Here is a 7467-nt window from a genome sequence, read left to right as displayed (position 1 = left end):
GCTTGTGCTATGCCTGGCACGATTCTCCAGCCTGGAAATGCGGGTGAGTTGCGGATTCACACAGTGGGATCCGCGCCCCCCAGACTGGATAGACAGCCCGCGCAGGGGCCTGCTGTCCGGTCGCGGTACCGACCTCAAACCTGACTGGGTCATCCCCACAGGTAAATTGGAAACGCTGGTTTCTGGCCGGGTCTCTCTGTTGGGGTTCTCAGAAACCAGCAGACGAATACCAGGGAGGGACGCTTCATAAATAGTCTCTCACCCTTAGGTGAGGAAGGGCCTGGGTCCGTTTAAAGACCTTATTATTTCTCCCCCGATCTGCATGACTTTCTCCTCCATTGTTCCTGGAAGATCAAGTGCATCGGAAAAGCCTCGCTACACTTGGATCATTTTCTCTGCTTGATAAGCTATATGCTGAAAGACTAAAGAAAGTATCAGGAACAAAAAATAGGGTTCCAAAAGATATTGAAATACAGCTCTTAGAAGCAGAAATTGGACCAGCCAGTGATATAAAAACAAAATAATCCGTCTTAAGGTTTGTTCTCCACCAGGTGTTGGTGTTTCTTATCCTAGAAAAACGCCCAGACTGGCCCCAATAACCCTGCGCAGCTTCAGCACCAGCTCCGGGAATCAAAGGCATTCACCTTCCAGGTATATCCAGAGCACCTGCTGGCGGTCAAAGGTCGGAGTAAAGCCAGAGACCTCAAAACAAACAGAGTGGGGTGCAGGCTCCCAAGAAAGCCATAGACCAAGCAAAGAGGCAGGTGCGTGAAGAAAGACACAGCTGCAGCTGAGAACAACGCAAATGCTTTCTGTGTCCGCACACAGGGTCTTCGGGGGGACTGTCCCTGGGGCTGCCAGCTATGGCAGGGGCACTTCTTTCATCTTGGCCCTCACGCCCTTGATTCCTCCATAGATAAGTCACACCCACATCGATAAGCAAATTCTACTCCCTGGGTGGCTCCCTCCAGCAACTTTTCGGCTTCTGAACCCTGAAAAATATAGACCCTGGGTATTTGGGGCATCCCTAAAGCTCACATGACACATGCTTCCAAGGTTGTCCATTTCATGTCTTCTGGGATGTTTCTCAGCTTCTCTGGAAACTTCTTTTTTCTTTTTTAAATTTATTTTTAAATTGATTATGCCATTATAGTTGTTCTATTCCCCCTTCATTCCCCTCCACCCTACCCCCATCCCCACCATTACCCCCTTTATTTTATGACCATGTGCCTCAAGTTCTTTAGATTCTATATTTCCCATGCTATTCTTGCCCCCCCATCTATTTTCTATCAACTGTCTATGCTACTTATTTTCTGTACCTTCTCCCCCTTCTCCTCCTCCCACTCCCCTGTTGCTAACCCTCCTTGAGATCTTCATTTCTGTTTCCACTCCTGATCTAGCTGTCCTTTTAGTTTGCTTTTGTTTTAGGTGTGGTTGTTCATAACTGTGAGTTTGTTGTCCTTTCACTGTTCATGTTGTTTTTAACTTCGTCTTGTTAGATAAGTCCCTTTAACATTTCATATTATAAGGGCTTGGTGATGATGAACTCCTTCAATTTGATCTTATCTGAGAAGCACTTTATCTGTTCTTCCATTGTAAATGATAGTTTTGCTGGATAGAGCAATCTTGGTTGTAGGTCTTTGGATTTCATGACTTGGAATGCCTCTTTTCAGCCCCTTCTTGCCTGTAAGGTCTCTTTTGAGAAATCCGCTGACAGTCTGATGGGGACTCCTTTGGAGGTGACTGTCCCCTTAGCTCTTGCTGCTTCTAGGATTCTCTCCTTCATTTTAATTTTGGCTAATGTAATGATGATGTGCCTTGGTGTGTTTCGTCTTTTGTCCAACTTCTTTGGGACTTTCCGAGTTTCCTGGATTTCCTGGAAGTCTATTTCCTTTTTCAGATTGGGGAAATTCTCCTTTATTATTTGTTCAAATAAGTTTTCCACTGGTGGCTGTGCCTTTCCCCCTTCTGGTACCGCTATAATTCAGATGTTGGAGTGTTTAAAGATGTCCTGGAGGTTCCTAAGACTCTCCTCATTTTTTTTGAATTCTTGTTTCTTCACTCTTTTTTGTTTGGCCATTATTTGCTTTCTTCTGGTACACTCCATTGATTTTAGTCCCAGTTTCCTTTTCATTGCTATTGTTTTCCTGTGCAATTCCATTCATTTCAATTAGTTTCGCCTTCATATGTTTGTCTAATTTGTGGCTATAATCAACCAGTTCTGTGAGGATCCTGATCACCAGTGTTTTAAACTGTGCTTCTGAGAGTTTTGCTATTTCTTCATCGCTTAAATGTATAGGTTCTGGAGCTTTGAGATCTTCTTGAGTCATTTTAGTCTGTTGGCGCCCATTAAGTATGAGGACTGGAGCCTTGGACTCCCAGGTCACTGGGTTGTGATGCCGTATGTGGAGGCGGGGTCAGAGCGGGGAAATGGCGGCCCCCTCTGCTGTTTCTCGCAGCTGGGTAAAGAGCAGAGCCTTAGGTTTTTCACCGGGGCAGGGCCACTTAGGTCTCTGGATTATGACGCGGTCAGGCTGAAGAATTTGTTGTTATCAGACTCCCGAAAAGTTCAATTTTCTGTGTTCTGGCTGTGTTTTCTGTTGCTCTTATTTAGTTGTCTCTAAACTTGGTTGTGTGAGGAAGCACGGCGTCTCCACCTATGCCTCCATCTTGGCAGAAGTCGAAACTTGTTTTTTATCAATGGCTCATCCAAATAGAGAGAAATGCTCTCCCTGGGCATGCCTTTTCCCCCATGACTGCAGACTGGCTGCCATTGCTCCAGCCATCACAGCCACATCAAAGGCCGACAGGCCCAATGTGTGGAGTAGGAGAGGACTGACAATGGCCACACTTTTGTATCAAGAAAGCCCCAAATTTCATAGCAGTTCCCTGGCCCTATTAGGAGCCTTATTGACTTCAATTTTTTTTTAAGATTTTATTTGTTTATCTTTAGAGGGGAAGGGAAGGAGAGAGGGAGAGAAACATCAATGTATGGTTGCCTTCATGCGTCCCCTGCTGGGAACTGGCCTGCAACCCAGGCATGTGCCCTGACTGGGAATCGAACCACGATTGTCTGGTTTGCAGGCCCGCGCTCAATCCACTGAGCTACACCAGCCAGGGCTGACTTCAATTTCTATCTCATCGGCTAGAATCTGGCCCCAAGCCCCTCCCTCCTTCACCAGAGATGCAAAGGAACCTAGGAAAACAGAGAAGGGACGTGTTTAATATCATCATAATTTATCACCTGGAGAGGAGTGAGAAATTCCCCAGTTTCAACTTGGGTTTTGATGATAACAGAAGGGAAATGAACTGCTTTAAAACACGTTTCTCTTTGAGGATCAATGAACGACCCCACACTTCCCCTCCAAATAAAGACCGGCCCTCCACCTGTAACTGTGGGGTGGGATGCTCCTGCTCCTACACTCAGGGGCTCTGCATCTTGGTGGGACTCCTGACAACTCCCACCCCCAAACGCCCCCAGTTGTTTCATTTGGGGCCTTAGAACACAGCGGCACGTGGAAATGGTGAGTTTGTGGATGCAGGCGCTCACCAATGCAGCTTTCTTTTTGGGTCGGGCAGTAGGGGCTTGGCTGTGCCCTAAGCTTGTATTGGGGAAAACGGTTCACGCTGAACTCACCTGTGTCTGCACCTGTTGTTCTGAGGATGTGTGTGTGTGTGACAGAGACCCGAGCAGATGTTCTGATGAGAAGGGTAGAAGCATCACAACAGTGTGTGTCCCTGCGGTCGTTCCTGTGAGGTGGCACACGGCTTTTATTCCTGAGGGCAATGGGGCAGCTTGTGCAAAAGCCAACACGCCATTGCCGCTGTCACGGCGTCAGCCCCAGGACCCTGAGCACGGCTCCCTGTGTGTTTGTTATGAGTCGCCAGGAGAAAAACAGATTCTCTGTCTCTCATTTTTCTGTTTGACCCAGGTTCTTGTGGCAAATGTGCAAGAAGAGGGGAAAAAAAGACCTGAGCTTTAGAACTTTGTATCAATTTTATTTTGATGTTTTTAAATAACAAAGTATTGAATGTTTAAAAATGTAATTCAGTGTGTACTGACGCGTACATTATGTGCATTCCAACATTCAGCTGGAGCTGTCTCTAAAGTCACCAGTGCCTGGGCGAGAGGCACCCATCTGCTGCTGGTGGAATGTGCTGCCTCCCACGCCGGTCGTGGAAGAGCAGAGAAGGAGTTCTGGCCCTGCACAGAGGCAGGGAGGCAGCTGCAGGTGGTCTGCGGAGGCGCTGCAGTGACCGATCCCGTGGATGCCGCCAGCCTGCTCCCAGGCTTCCGAGGGCCAGGGCCTCCTCCACATGCCCGAACTGGGCAGGTAGGTCAGTGTGGGCATCGATCATCAGAATCCTGTAGGTAGAGTCTGGCCTTTCTTCACATTAGAGATGAAAACAAGCCCCAGAGTAGAACTCTGGAAAAAAACAACACACACGCTTGTGCACTAGGTAGAAGATAAATACACACAGACGTATGGATGGAATCCTAAAGAAGAACAGCAAGTGAATATTTGTGAGGCATAATTTAAAATAAAATTGGAGAAATAAACACTATGCATCCATGAAAGTGATAATCATGAACACCCAGTGCAAGGGGTTAGAGTTAGGAGGCACCGCAAAAATTAGCATCGATTTGTCCTCCCAACGAACCTGGAGACTCACTGCTCAACACAGCAGGCAACCCAGAGGCTCGCTCACACTATTGGAGGGGAACCAGTTATGGGTGCTTTTATTTCCTTCTTTAATGTTCTATTGGGTTTAGAATGTAGAAAAACCTTTTAAAAGGAGTGAAAGGTTAATCACTTCCAAACACCAAATATACTTGCACCTGCTGAAAATTTGGTTTTCAGTCAAAGACACGCCCACGATCCTTGTTCCCCAGGCAACAGACACCATTGCAAACTGCACATGGGTGATGTGGGTGTCCTTTTCATGTAGAAGTGTTGCAGTTGAAATTCAGGTGGACCCTGCTGGGACAATAGGGAGGGACTAGAATGTTCATCTGTTGCTGGGGAGGGTTTAAAAGGGTGTGGCCAGCTTGGAAAACAGTTTGACAGTTTATTAATACGTTAAAATACTCTTTGCTATGGTTTTATATCCAAGGAAATGGAAATACAGGAATCCCCTGTGAATGTTTCTGGCAGCATTCTTTAAAAATATATTTTATTGGTTATGCTATTACAGTTGTCCCATTTCCCCAATTCAGTCCCCTCTACATACCTCTTCCATCCACATTCCCCCACTTTAGTTCATGTCCATGTGTCATACTTATAAATTGTTTATCTTCTATATTTCCCCATACTATTCTTACCCTCCCCTTGTCTATTTTCTACCTACCCATCTATGCTACTTATGCTCTATACCTTTTCCCCCCTCTCTCCCCCTCCCACTACCTCCCACCCCTCCCAAACACCCCTGTTGCTAACCCTCCATGTGATTTCCATTTCTCTGGTTCTGTTCCTCTTCTGGTTGCATGCTTAGTTTGTTTTTGTTCTAGGTGTGGTTGTTAATAATTGCGAGTTTGCTGCCATTTTACTGTACATGCTTGTTATTTTTTCTTATCAGAGTCCCTTTATCCTTTCACATAATGTCCTTGGTGATGATGAACTTGACGATGATGAACTTGACCTTGACAATGATAGTACAGATGAAAGGTAACTTTGCAGGTGAGTGATGGCTCTAAGGTGAGAAATGAGTGTGGAGTTGAGAGATGATAGTGCAGGTTAAATGTAACTGTTCAGGTGAATGATTACCGTTGATGTGAGAATAACGGTGCATGTCAGTGACGGCTATGCAGTGAAAGATGATTGGGGAGGGGAGAGACAGAGTTCAGGTGAGAAACGGTTGTGCAGGTGAGTGATGGCTATGCAGTTCAGAGATGGCTGTGGAGGTGAGTGATGAGTATGCTGGTGAGATATGGGTGCGCAGGTGAGTAATGGCTTTGTAGGTCAGTGATGAGTATGCAGGAGAGTGAAGATGGTGCAGGGAGTAATGAGCGTGCAGGTTCGAGAAGGCTGTGCAGGTGAGTGATGCTGTGCAAGTGAGAGATGAGTGTGAAGGGGAAAGATGATAGTGCAGGTGAAAGGTAACTGTGCAGGTGAGTGATAGCTCTGCAGGTGAGAGATGAGTGTGAAGTTGAGAGATGATAGTGCAGGTGAAATGTAACTGTTCATGTGAGTGATCACCGTTGAGGTGAGAATAACTGTGCATGTCAGTGATGGCGGTGCAGTGAAAGATGATTGCGCAGGGCAGAGTGAGAGTGCCGGTGAGAAATGATTGTGCAGGAGAGTGATGAGTGTGCAGGTTAGAGATGACTGTGCATATGAGAGATGACTGTGAAGGTGAATGAAAATTGTGAGGGAGTGATGAGAGTGCAGGTGAGTGATGGCGGTGCAAGTGAAAGATTACTGTGTAGGTCAGTGATGGCTGTGCAGTGAGAGACGAGTATGCAGGTGAAAGATGATGGTGCAGCTGAGAGGTAAGTCTGAAGGCGAGAGATGACTGTGCCGGTGAGAGGAAACTATGCAGGTGACTGATAATGTGGACATGAGAGATGACCGTGTAGGTTAGTAATAATTTTGCAGTGAGAGATGAGTGTGTAAATGAGAGCGGATTGTGCAGGTGACAGGTAACTCTGAAGGTAAGAGATGACTATGCAGGTGAATATAGCTGTGCAGGGGAAAGATGATTGTGCAGAAGAGAATGACAGGGTAGGTGAGAAATGATTTTGCAGGTGAGTACTGAGTGTGCAAGTAAGAGATGGCTGTGCAGGTGGGTTATTGTAGTGCACGTGAGAGATAACTCTGCATTGAGGAAAGACAGTGCAGGTGAGTGATGAGTGTGCAGGTAAGAGATGGCTGTGCAGGTGAGTGAGTATTTGGCAGGTGAGAGATGGCTATGTAGGTGAGAGTTGGCTGTGTAGGTGAGTTATGTGACTGCATATGAGTGATGAGCATCCAGGTGAGAGACGGCTTTGCAGGGGATTGATGAGTGTGCCTGTTAAAGACTTTGCATGTGAAATGAGTGTGCATTTGAGAAATGGCTGTGCAGGTGAGTGATGAGTGTGCAGGTGAGTGATATTTGTGCAGTTGAGAGATGAGTGTGCAGGTCAGTGATGAGTGTGCAGGTAAGAGATGGCTGTGCAGGTGAGTGAGTATTTGGCAGGTGAGAGATGGCTATGCAGGTGAGAGTTGGCTGTGAAGGGGAGTGATTAGTATGCAGGTCAGAGATGGCACTGCACGTGAGAAATGAGTTTGCAAGTGAGTGATGACTGTGCAGCTGAGAGATGACTGTGCAGGTGAGTGATGGTAGTGCAGGTGAGAGATGGTTTTGCAGGTGAGAGATGACTGTTCAGGATAGTGTTGGCTGTGCAGTTGAGAAATGACTGTGAAGTTGCTTGAGAAGTGTGCAGGTGAGGGATATTGTGCAGGTGAGATTTTTGTGAAGGTGTGTAAT

At 46.5% G+C, this 7467-nt stretch overlaps 1 long non-coding RNA gene across 1 annotated transcript; it reads left to right on the top strand.

The window, feature by feature from the left end:
- Positions 1 to 473: 473 nt before the first annotated feature.
- LOC128628418 (uncharacterized) lies at positions 474 to 7113 on the top strand. Its single transcript, XR_008392803.1, has 3 exons — positions 474 to 764; positions 4093 to 4334; positions 5578 to 7113. It is a non-coding gene; the product is annotated as an uncharacterized LOC128628418 (long non-coding RNA).
- Positions 7114 to 7467: the final 354 nt, after the last annotated feature.

This window comes from Artibeus jamaicensis, unplaced genomic scaffold (genome assembly GCF_021234435.1).
Source record: "Artibeus jamaicensis isolate MK-2021 breed Jamaican fruit bat unplaced genomic scaffold, CSHL_Jam_final contig_729, whole genome shotgun sequence".
Lineage (NCBI taxonomy): Eukaryota > Metazoa > Chordata > Mammalia > Chiroptera > Phyllostomidae > Artibeus > Artibeus jamaicensis.
Note: the sequence above shows the minus strand (reverse complement) of the source record. Positions and strands in the feature narration are given on the sequence as shown.